The sequence below is a fragment of the Aythya marila genome (genome assembly GCF_965140915.1).
Source record: "Aythya marila genome assembly, chromosome: 5".
NCBI lineage: Eukaryota > Metazoa > Chordata > Aves > Anseriformes > Anatidae > Aythya > Aythya marila.
Window position 1 is genome coordinate 4863535 of NC_139046.1, and position 12713 is coordinate 4876247.

A 12713-nucleotide genomic window follows, 5' to 3' on the forward strand; every position below is an offset into this window, starting at 1 on the left:
TTTATAGCCTCAGCATCCCTCGGGCTCCTTAAAAGGCACCAGCACCAGTGGAAACAGGGAGAGGAAAAAAGCTTCTCTTGGCTTTTACCCCAAAAAACAATGGGGAGAGGAGGCAATACAAAGGCAAATAATACTTCAGGGGGGAAATACCAGAAAGGAAACCCCTTGGACAGGATCCTAGAAAAATTCAAGCAACTCTGCAACTGGAATACATCAGCAGGAGAGGGGAGAGGAGCTCCTTGCTGCAGAAGCCACTTGGACAAACCACTGCCAGGACAGACGATGAATGTGCCCACTTTGAGCACCGTATGGCACAGCACAGCCCCAGCACCCTTGCTTTCTTGTCTCATTTCAGGCCAGAGCTGCCTTTTGTGCCAGCCTGGCAACTTTGCTTCAGTGACCTGCAGCAGAACAGCCTGTTCTCCCGTCCACGTTTCCACAGCCCCGGGAGCTGTCGAGCTGCCTGCTGGTGACGGATGGCCTCGTGCCCACCGCCAGCCTCCTGCAGGAGCGGCGCCGCTTCCATCTGGACGGCTGCGAACCTGGAGAACGGGAGGCACAGAAGGTGCAGTCGTGGCCCCCGAGCTAGCAGCAGGATAAATAACTCCAGTTTGCACCGGGCTGTGCTGTTGGGCAGCCAGCGAGAGCAGGAAGAACGGACCCATGGGCAAGCTCGCCTCCTTTTTGTACAGATACCGACAGACCCATGGAAAGAGCAAAGAGCCACGGCCAGGAGTGTTTCTTCTTGCCCTTCATGCCAGAAAGGCAGGAGCCACTCAGACACATCCCTAATTTCTTTCTGCCCCAAATCAAGGAGCCCTTCAAGCAGAAGAACCACTTCCATGGACTTTAATGAAGCCTACCAAAGCTCTGGAGTCACTAGTTTCTGCTCCAATGCATGTAAAATAATCCAAAAATGCACAGGTCACACTTTCTCTTGGTACAAGACACAACCAACCCAACACAATCGCTGCTAACACAGCTTTGTCTGGACTGGGCTGGAAAACCACCCCTCACTGATCACCCATCCTTCAAAACATCCTTGAAAGATATCTCATAAAGCCTAAGCCAAACCCCCCTTGTCGCAGTTTCCACCCAAATATTTCTTTTTCTTGCCCTCAGGATCACGAACAGAGCTCGTTTCCTTCCTTTTAATGCTTTGAGGACAGACACCATTTATGACTTCAGCCTTCAGTCCCGCACTGAACAAGCCCAGGCTCTCAGTCTTCCAGGACGTATCACACACCTGACTCAGCCACAGAGGACACCCTGATAAAGGTTGCCAAGCTGGGAGGTTCACTGTGTGTCCTCCAGATTTCTATATTTCTCACACCAGGATTCAGATTGTTTACCTGCTCTCATGTTAAAATTATTTTTCCTGATATCCAAAAACATTTTCCTTGGTGCAACACACATCTGCTGCCTCACGTCCTTGTGCTGCACACCTCTGAGAGGAGCCTAGCTCCATCTTCTATACGAGACCCCAACTTGCTGTGTCCCAGCCACCCGACCATCTCGGTGGCCTCCCCTGCACATTTTCTGTGTGCCATCCTCTCCCAAAGCAGGGGCAGAGGGTCCAAAGCACAGCACTCTAGGTGTGACCTCCAGCACTGGGCCAACATTTACCTCCTTTGGATCAGAATTCCTAATTTGACCTGGAAATATACCTCAGTTATCAGTGCAGACGAAGCATTCCCACAAGAAGGCCACCTCACCAGCCAACTGCCATCTTCTGCCATCGGTCAGACAAAAATTCCCGGCAGGATTTTGTGTCCTGAAGCTGCTGCTTGCATCTGAGACCTGTCCTGCCTCAGGCGGCCGCTCGTCGCTGCTGTGTGCTGGTAAAAACGCGCTCCGATGCCTCCAGAGGGTGATGGATGAGAACCAGGCAGAGCCAGCTTCTGGTCGCTGATGCACTGACAGGGGAAAGAGAACTGATAACGAAACAAACACGAAGTAATAACTCAAGCTTGGCTCAGGCTGAGCAGCCCTTATGTCAATGCTCAGGCGAAAAAAAAGAGACATCGAGATAAGCTGAGCATGGGAGCCTCGGTGAATTTGTTTTACATGTTTTAAATAAGCTGAGCACATTGAGCCTCGGTGAATTAAGGCTGAAGTAGAAGACAGGGAAGTTTTAACATTTTTGCCACCTAAAAGTGGCCAAATCCCTTCCACAAGCAGATCGCTGGAATTTGGGGAAATTCGGGGAAAACACCACCAATGTTCTGGTTGCTCTAGCTGGAGGATGCAACAGCTCTGCTAGCGTGGAAGGGATGGAGAGAAGCAGCAAGCTCCACTTTGCTCCAGGGAGACAGACACCGCACTGGTGTGCTCATGAAGGGCAAACAGGAGCCAAGAAGAGCAGAGCTGGGCACAGGTGTGCTGCCCCGTCCTCTGCCTGCTGTCTGCCTCTTCAACACTCACCCAGGAGTATGAAAGCTGCCACTAAATAGCCTGAGAAGTCCAAACAAGAGAGGTAAGATTATCTGCACGGTGGATTTGGCTTCACCGAGCCCATTTCCTCTGCAGAGCTGGCACACAGCCTGCACACTGCCAGGGAACGAGTGATGGAGGGATGTCCTGAGCAGTGCTGGGTACCAAAAAAAAAAAAAAAAAAAAAAAACACAAAAAACCACCCCAGGGAAAAAAGCTGCACAGAGATCAGGAGGCTTATCCACTTCTGAGTGCAGATGTGGCTGGACTGCCTCAGTCTGAGACTTCTCTGCTGAGTTATGCAAGCTGCTGTCTGGCCCCCACTGCAGAAGCAGGTAAGGGTTAGGAAGCAGCCCCTACGTCCCTTAATCTCAGCTGGTGTCAAGCAGAGATGCTCCAGTTTGCTCCAGGAAAGCCCCAGGGGGAAAATTGAGCCAGGAGTGAGCACTGCAGAGAAGTGTATCAGAGCTGACACAGGGAAGGGCCAGGTCCAGAGGAGAAGAGGTACACACGACTTGGCCATCCCCACGAGCACGGGAAGGGTCCTCAAGGCACTTGAGACATTCCTGAGGGCACCCACATCCCTCAGTCCACCAAAACTAACCCACCCACAGGTAGCAGCACCGTGCCCTTCACCGTGCAATAAACAGGACTCTGTGGGCAACCAAAACGGGACACGAATTTGTTTTACCTTCAGTCAAAGGCAGGAAACTGCAAGGCACACTAACAGCATCAGGACCGGAGCAGACTGCTGAGCAGAGCACCGAAAAGCGCTGTTACCTTGCACACATTTACCCACGCTTCAGCGAAACAGGTAGCAGAATTATCTAAGGATCACAATTACCAAGCCTGCCACAAAGACCTCGGATTATTGTGCTGTTGTGTTGTGTCAACAAGGCGGAGATATAAAATACCCTGCTTGCAAGTAAAATGAGGATTGTGCTCTCACCTGCCCCACTGCTACACCTCCAAGACATCAAACATGGATATAATTTTGCTGTTCGCTGAAATGAAACAGTTCAGTCAAAAATAATGGCTCCTTCTCTAACCCACTGTGACTAATCCAGCGATGCACACACCAGGCAATCTACTTCATTACTGTTTTAATAAAAAATGATTTCATGGATTCTTTTTTTTTTTTTTTTTCTCCCCTGAGATGCCAACATATTGGTGATTACTTAGGATTATAGCAGCGCTCGTTCCATTACGCGATCCATCTCACAAGGCCTCCACGATTTAGACATGCAATTCTGCAAAAGGGTTGAGGCTGCGGGGTATTGCTTTGGAAACGAGAGACCCCAAAATGGGAAGCACAGAGTGGGAAGTTCCCGCTGACCTGAATGCCCACGCAGCCCGAAGACTAAAGCCTTGGGAACAATTTAACAGGAAAATTTGCCAAACTTGGTGGAACTCAGTGAGGAGAATTTGCTTTTTACCATCAAAGTTGCCAAATGCTTGGAAGCACATTGCTACCATCCAGGTGTGAAATCCAGCTGTTGCACCACACGGCACGTCAATAAGCAGCTCAGATTTGTATCATCAATGTGACGATGAAGCCTGAACCAGAAGATATTTTCAACTTCTTTACTGAAAGGGTTGTGAGGCACTGGAACAGGCTGCCCAGGGAAGTGGTGGAGTCACCATCCCTGGAAGTCTTCAAAAGACGCTTAGATGTAGAGCTTAGGGATATGGTTTAGTGGGGACTGTTAGTGTTAGGTCAGAGGTTGGACTCGATGATCTTGAGGTCTCTTCCAACCTAGAAATTCTGTGATTCTGTGATTCTGTGATATTTTCTGTTTGCCTTCACTCCAGAGCACAACCAGCCCAAATGCTCCCCCTCTCCCAAACAGCGTGCAGATCTTCAGCCAGTCTCTTCTTTCCATTCATGCGCTCTGTACCAAATCCAGACATGTTCTTTTTGGATCATTGTTCATTACTGCAGGTCCAAGAGTCAGCTTCTTCTGCAGACAACCATAAAATTCCCTTCAACACCAGCAGGGTAAAGCCCAGCAATGCTTTTATACAGTTTTCTTAAATTTAATTGCAAGATAAGAACAACCACCCCAAATTCAGGTATTTTTCTAGCTAATGTGCTTGGTTTTTACAGGATTAGCTGGGCAAAGCACCAACATTTGTGCTGGTCCTGAGATCTGTTTTACAGTCTACGGGAGATTATCTGCATCCAGTTACAGAATCTTTGTCAAGAAAGGAAGAATTCAGCTTTGATGGAGACCAAGCATTTAATTAATGCGTGAAGAATACAAAAGCATAAGAATCTCCGTGAGGAAGGACCTCAAAGCAGCATCGATTTCTGCCTTCCATATTTTTCACTCTATAACAAAGATGTCTGAGAGAAATTCAGCAGCTGCAGTAATACGATGCAGAAGTTACAATACCTAGCTGTTGATCAAATCCCAAATTTGAGTTTTTTCTTTCTTGCAACCTGATAAAACCATAATTAAATATTAGGAGGTGAAGGAAAAACATACTTAGTACCCTCCAAATCATTTCACAACAGCATAAAGCAAAATCTGCAAAATCCAGGGAAGTTAACTGGGAGGAGATCAAAACCAGAACCTTTGTCTGCATCAACCAAAATTGACAGTAATACTGTTAAGGAGAAAAGCACCACAGGAAACCAAAGCAACAGTCTTAATTTACTGCTGAATCTTTCAATTCTGTTTCCTTCCTTTCCCTTCCTTGGAAAGCGCATCTTTTATTTATGCTTAGAGGGACTTACCCCTCAAGGGCATGTCTCACCAAGATGATCTTCTGGGGGACAAAACAAATTTAATACCAACTTTGTCTGCTTCAAATTGCCAGAAAGTTAAACGAGCCCATATATTTACATCAGGCTCCTTTACCAAGTTGCTGTGCCTTGGCTATAAAGGACAGAGCACGCTCTGCTGCTGGAGCCACAATGGATTCCTTACACTTGATACCTCCTTCCACCAAAGGCTTCTTACAGACAAAATAACAATCCTGAAGGACAGGAGAAGGTTCTTTTACTGATAAACTCTGCCAAAGCTCTGTGAAAGTTCCCAAGCAGCCAGCCCTTTATTCAGCTGGCTGTAAACCCTTTCCAGGAGATATCCTAGATGTCCTGGGACAGCTGCTGGTCAGCTTAGGAACGCCAGCCCTGGGTGATGCTCCCAGACAGGGCAGGCTCCTCTGCCCCCACCGGAGATCCCACAACAGCCCTTCCTACCGTGAGGGACAGCTCGTATTTAGCTGCAAGCCCAGACTTAACCAGGGGTTAGATGGAGAGTGAATAAGCTTCACTGGAGGATGGAAGTGTGAATTAATTAATTAATTAAGCACAACCTGCACCTTCTGCTGCGGGACTCTTCATCACCAAGGACTGTACCTAAACGTTACCAGGTTTTAACTTCTTTGGCTCCACACCAGGATGAATTTGGAAGGAAGGATTACAATATTTTGCTCAGTGCACTGGTTCATTTGTTTCCTGCCTCCAGCAGATGAAAGCAATCCTACCCTAGGCTGATGACTAAGGAGTTCAAGAAGGAAAAAAAAATAAAAAAAAGCCAAGGATTAGTCCTATGAAGCTGGCCTTTCTGGAGCTAATCAAATCTCATTTGCTCTAATTTGATCCTTATTGGACTCTGCAAGGAAGATTTTCCTTAGGCCAGCTAAAAGAAATTCCTTTTTCCTTTTTCATTGCCATGCTGTTTGTAGGAAGGGAAGACATTTACATACAAAGAGCAAGCTATCTCCAGGTTTGCCAGCAACCCTGAGATGCTGTCTGCACAGAAAATCCTTTATGAGAAAAGGCAGAACCGAGAACACCTGCTCACGCCCAAAATGCAAGGGTTTTTTTGGTTTTTGTTTTCTCTCATTGCCTTCTGTGAATTACATTATCATGTCCCTGCCAGGACAATAGCGTTGAGTCAAATGTTTCACTACCCAAGGTGACCCTCATCTCTAATGAAGCCTTCAGCCCCTTGCATCAGACTTTACCTCCAAGTTTCTCACCTTCATCACATCAGCCTTAAGCTGTCCCGGCTCTATCAGAACTGTGTTAGCACTTGGGTGCTAACACCATGGCCTAGAAAGACAAAACTGAAACACCCAGCAGGCCACAGAACCTACAAGAAGTTTTACTACTGCTTCTGAAGAAGCAAAGAAGTCAAACTCATCTCTCCAAACCTGAAGGACCAACAGAGGACAGAGTGCTTCCTTCTGACTCCTAACACACAGGCTGTAAGGACGTGCTCACACAAACTGAGGTGCAGAAGCCTGGCCTGCAGAATAAATCCTTGACACAGTGGTATCTCGTTGCCTTGCTGCCCAATTCCCTGTGCAAAAAGAGGCAGACAAGGATAAGCAATAAAACAAAACTCATACCACCACACAAACACAAGATCTCCCGACAACAGCAGTGATATTGCTAGAAACCCACAGTGCTGGGCACTAATTAAATGCTGCTCATTAACCAGTTATTAATAAAGGCAGCTGTTCTGCATCATAGATGCAGAAATGTGCCAGAGACCTTCAAAGGCCCCTTCCCACCAATTCCCTGCTCCAAACGGTACTGTGGCTGGTATTAGACCACATCAGCCCCAGCTTTATCCAGCTGAATCTGGAAAAAACATGGATAGAGTCCCCATGTCTGCACTCCTCCAGCACTATCCTCTAGTGGAAATCCCCACGATGAACCTCCCAAGCTGCAGGTTGTGGTCGTTGTCCCTTATTGTACCGTTTGCTATTATGCTGAAGAGTTGGCCGTGGAATCGCAGTTTGCCTCTATCAGCCCTGTAACACCCTTTCAAGCAGGCTGCTGGAGTTCACCTGGGGTTAGGTTAACATCAGCAGGGGCAGCAGGACACGAGAACGATTCTGAAGGCTCCCAGAAGGCGAGAGGGCAGCTTGTCAGGAACTGCAAAGGGAACACCAAGGCAGCGCTGCTCAGATGGACCGAGCACTGAGGATTTCTTCAAGTTCCTTGGCTCTGAGCAACAGAGGACAGATTTTCAAGTTCTCAGTAGCATTTTGGGTCATGAGCAAACACAGAAAGGCAAGCACAGAGCCACTGCATTCCAGGATCTACATCAGGGCAGAGCTGATGGCACCGTATCTGGGACAGGGGGACAGCATTCAGCCAGCTACGATTTGAACCTGGGCAGCGTGGATCAAAAATCAGATGTCAGAGTTGGCCCTGTGCCTGATAATAAGGTTGTGGCTGTGCCCCACTCTCCATCCTAGTCTCACCCTCTCTTGTGTAAGCAGACAGGAGATTTCTTCGTGCACGGACCTGCTCCCTCACGGTGGTGGCAGGATGAAGCCCTGATTCCATCCAGAGCCTTTCAGCACCTCTATAAAACAAATAATTCATTTCTGGGACACCAAAACATCCTGAAGGCTCGCTGAAAAGCACCAGGTATTTTTCCTTCAGTAAGTCACTGGTATCACACAAACCGCAAACTTCTTTTCCTTTTTATTTTTTTCTTTATTTTTTTTTTTCTTTAAACAAACATTTCTGAGGCTTTGAAGCATGAAATAAGTAAGCCCCATAGAGAACGGTATTTTTAGCTCCCGGGATCACATGATGTGCCAATAGCTTCTGTCAGGATCATCGGTCTTGCAAATTTAAATTGATTGAAGTAATAAAAGCACTTGGCAAACATACCCAGTTGAAATGTATGGAAGTCCAGAACTTCTCATCAGACAGCATGAAGTTTTAAGTGCACTTCTCTATAAAAACTCCTATTCATATTGCTGGAAAAAAAAAAAAAGCTTTAAAATGTTTTGCAACATGGTAAAGTCTTACTTTTTTAATTTTAATTTATCAACACAGCAGTTAACCTCTTTGTCACAGCCCTGTTCTTCTTTTCCAGCTGCTTACTTAAATCAGTCTCTTCCGCATTAAAAACTAATTAATTCGGTACCGCACAATAATTTCTACAACAAACAAACAGCAGGATTCTTGGGGTTATTCTTGCATTATTCTTATATTATTCTTGGATGTGGGATGCAGTAAGCTAAATTGGCAGAATGTGACACTCTGACAAGCCTGGATTTATACTGATCAAAGACAGAACAGCCACAGAAAAGCTTCAGGAATCTCCTTGGGTGTTTTTTTTTCATTGTGATCAGACGTGGGGTGAAAATCTCGATGGATGGAGGTTTTCCATACCCTCAGCATTGCGACTCCAGCAGGGCAGGTTTGCTCCTGCTGAGCATCTGGGCAGCACACACACATCCCTCCTACAAAAACTCGAGTGCATTAAGGGCAGGAAAAGCTCAAATAACTGGGGGTGGAAGAAGAACGTGTATTGGCCAAGGTCAAACAAAACAGCAAATGAAAGTCAGCCAACCTGCATGGTATTCTTGGATGTTACATTTTTCTCCTTGTTTCAGTCATTTCTGGGTTATGATGCACTGACTGGAACACACGGGAAAAAAGAAGAAAAAAACAAATTGGCCAGATCCTTCTTGGCTGCACCAGGACATCTCCAACAATTCCAGTAAACCCTGTGGGTTTCCACTGAGGTAAAGCAGTTGGAAATATCTCTCCTCATTTCCATTGTTATTCTTGAATTGTGCTGGTAAAGGGAAGAGAAGAATTGCTGATAAAGGCTGGCACTGCTTTACTTTTCGAATATGACAATAAAAGCTTCATTCAGAGATACAGTCTGTCAACTACAGCACCTAATTATGGTCAAATCTAATTGCTAAAAGATGACTTGCAGGCAAGCTCCACTGACACAAGCCGGAGTTAGGACATACACCAAGGACAAGGTGGTAGAACGAGGCTGTGCATGATAAAAAAAAAGTCTTGTGTTTGCTCCCATGATTAACAACAACTGTACTCCCTTTTTAATCAATCAATATCCATGGATAACCACTTTGAGCCCGAAATGCCTTTCCCCTGAGCAGGGACTGACCGTCCTGTGTTCAGACAGGACTCCGCATCCCCGCAGAGGCAGAGTGGCAAACTCTCCCCTCCCTAAAAGGCAGGGACCCCGAGTCCAGCTGCAGCTAGAGATTACCCTGACTCTCCCAGGATTTGTCATGGCTTAAAGAATAAGCAACAGCCTGCTATACCATGGCTTCAACGCAGGCATTAACAGCATGTAATGCACCTGACATGTTTTTATGTATTAAACGTAATATGTAAGTGGGTGTATTTGTATGTAATGTAATAGAAAAATCAAAAGGAGGTCAGATTAGGTAATTTAAGTGCCCCTGCTGGCCTTCCAGACGCCTGCAAATCAGGAGGCATTAACAACACGTACGCAGAAGCAGCTGATCCTGCTGCCAGGCAAGCTTGGTCAAGGTCCACCAGCTACACAGCTCACTAGTTCGAGCATCTCCACACTCTGAGGATGCCACCAGCAGCTGCAGACGAGCAGAGATCACAATTCACAGCTCCCAGATTGACACCAAGGGAAGTATTACACAAGCGTGGTGACCTGCGATACTGCTGGGTGATGCTCAGCACCTTCAGAAGTCCTTCCCATGCTCTTGGCTGGACGGATTCCTTCCTGGGATGCTTCCCGGCAGAGTAGGATTGCTTCTCTGTGATGGTACACAGGTACCTGTGAGCAGGTAGGCACCAGAAGTGGTAGGGGTTGAGCCTTTACACCTCTGGCATTTTGAACTTGAGCGCATGCTCTGTATCCTGCCTTTATCAAAATAAATAAATAAGAACCCACTGGCTGTCCACAGGAGCTCATGGGTCAGATGCTGAAAAGCTGTGCTATAAATAGACTCCAGCAGTCTTCCGAAAAGCATCAAGACAGAAGAATTGTCCAACACAGACAGAGCACCTAAATATTCAGTGATCTCATTTTGATCTCCCTTACACAAAGTATATATACCCTGGTGTAAAGCCGTATTTTTTTTTTTCATTTTTTTGATGGAGAGAGTCCAGATTTATCTAGGCACAAGATTACTACCCTATATTTATTTCTATATTTAAGCCTTGTGATTAATAATTAACGTTACACGGCATGTTTATGATGAGAACATATTGCTGCTCCAGAAAAAACAAATAGAGCAGGCTTTCCTCCTTTTCCAGATAAAAGCAGCTAACAAAGAAACAATCTTCTCTAATTTCACACAACAGTGCTGTCTTCTGTGATTGCTAAATTAACAGTGCTGCTATCACTGTGAAATGCTATATAAACTTCGAGGTTATTAGTCAGCTGTTTACTTTTCTACAAAAACAAAGAAACCTTCAACAGGCAAACACTCTACAACAGGGCAAACAAAACCTGAACACGTCCCAAGAGCAGAACTGACTCCTCGTGGTCTGCAAGCTGAGATCTGCAGAAATCGCCACTCAACAAGGCAAGGGAAACAGTTTCAGAGACAGCACCCGTAAAGTTCCTGCAAAGCAGTGCAAGATCCAAGTCAGCTCACTTTATGCACCAGCAAGTAGAGCACATTCGCGAGCAGATTCACACGAGACAAAACGCAGCAAGGGGAAAAAAAAACAACCGAGGGCTCAATTCTGCCGACCTGACTCAAGGCAAAATCCCCATTAATTTCAGTAGCTTTGCCCGAGTCAGGACTCCAACTCTGGAACCTTAATTAGAGCTGAACAACCAAGCCCCCACCAAGTCTGCCAGCACATCGGTACCTCTGCAGCCACGCAACATGAGCGAGCTTTTTCCTTTTGTTAGCTGCTTCTCCATTCCCCGTGATGCAGCCAGTGCTTCGTGCCCGCCAGCTCCAGCTGTTGGGGCAGTCACAAAGGGTTTGTCGCCAGCATCAAAACCTCAACCTCCAGGGCTCGTGCTAACACCCAAACTAGACGGTTCTCAAGAAGACTGGTGGTGGACAGTTGACTTAGGGCAGCTTCTCCATGTAACACAAAGTGAGATTGTGGCACTCGTTGCCAGGGGTTGTCAAAGATGCTAAAAATATATTAAAAAGTTCAAATATTCAGAAGTGATTGATAGCCTAGAGCTGGGAGGGGCAACAGAAAGGGGTCACTTTGTTCACGTCCTGTTTTGTTTCCTACAGCATCCCCTACCAGCTCTGCTAAACGAGGACCCCGTGCTCAACAGGCTTTTGGAAGATGCTGTGCTGGGCCCCACTGGACTAAGACTCCAGTTAATCAGAAGCCTTTCTCAGACACCAGTGCCCAAAGGCCCACAACTACATCCAAAAAGTTAACTTCTAGCTTTTAAAATGATTAAAATGATAAATAAATAAATAAAACACACGCTGCCATGGTCTCCGAAGAGATAGGAAGAGGGGTTTAAAGACGGGTGAGTTGTCACACCACATGGACTTGTAGGAGGGGTTTGGTGCTTAAACCAAGCCAGGCCAGCAGGATTACAGCCCTTCACAGGATGGGTACAGAGCACTAGAAGAAAAAGCTTTAAGGTAAGAGACATGCTGATGTTTAGGAGCTCAAAAAGTGATTTTCAGAAATTGTGAGAAATTAGTATGATCGCGACTTACAAATATGGGACGTGGTGTGCAGCAAGCAAGCAATGAAGAGTTCAGCTTTTTTGGCCCTCCTCCCTAGATAGCTAAATGGAAAAAATTCCTCCAAGACAGGAAAGATGCGAGAGACAGGAGAGAGAAAAGAGAAAAGAAAAAGGGAAGAAAAAAAAAAATAAACAGAAAAAAAACCAAACCTCTTGCTACCATTTCTAGTGGGCTGGATTGTAGATTCTCCTACACAAGGCAGGAATCAATACATGCTATGGCAGAAAGGCCAGCAGCCTGCTCCATCCTTACCCCAGTCAGCTCCTTGTTCAGAAGATGCCCTTACAGTCCACTCAAAGATCATTCCAATCTTTGAGACACAGGCTAGATGTTGGGTTTGGATCCCAGCCCCTTCACCCCTCAGGCCTCTCCCAGGGATACAGCTGCAGCTCTCGGTCCAACCCAGGAGCCTTTTCCTGGGGTGAGCTGAAGTAGGAGATGTTTGGCTGGCGGACCCAACTCTTGTTTATTAAAGGATATTCCTGCCTTCTCAGCACCACAGCACAGAAGGCAGCAGTCCAGATGGCCTGGATTGGACAATTGCAAGCAATCTCCTAAATTTATTAGTTTAATGGGACCATTCAATACCACTCTTCTGGTATTTAACCAGTTCTGCTTCACTACTCATTTGGCCTCCTGTAAGTTGTTAGATAATTTTTTCAACCTGTGCAAAGGGCAGGGCCATGTCTACAGAGCGCTCGAGCCTGACTCCAAATGGTACCTGAACCTTGGCTTGTCACACACCACATCTGAGAATGTCACCATCTGTGAGCAATATGTCGAGATGACTTCACTCGCAAAATGCTGGCAAAATA

The 12713-nt window shown here is 46.3% G+C and overlaps 1 protein-coding gene across 4 annotated transcripts in view; it reads right to left on the reverse strand.

Annotated features, from left to right (window-relative positions):
* The window catches only part of SLC35F4 (solute carrier family 35 member F4), a gene marked incomplete at its 5' end in the record, with an annotated part of 100110 nt that overhangs the window by 71465 nt on the left and 15932 nt on the right, over nt 1-12713 (reverse strand). The window contains one exon of one of the 4 annotated variants that reach the window (XM_082760796.1): nt 8081-8140. The exons of the other annotated variants lie outside the window; for them this stretch is intronic. Of the gene's footprint in view, nt 1-8080; nt 8141-12713 lie in introns of those variants that run through there. 4 annotated transcript variants of the gene reach the window in all.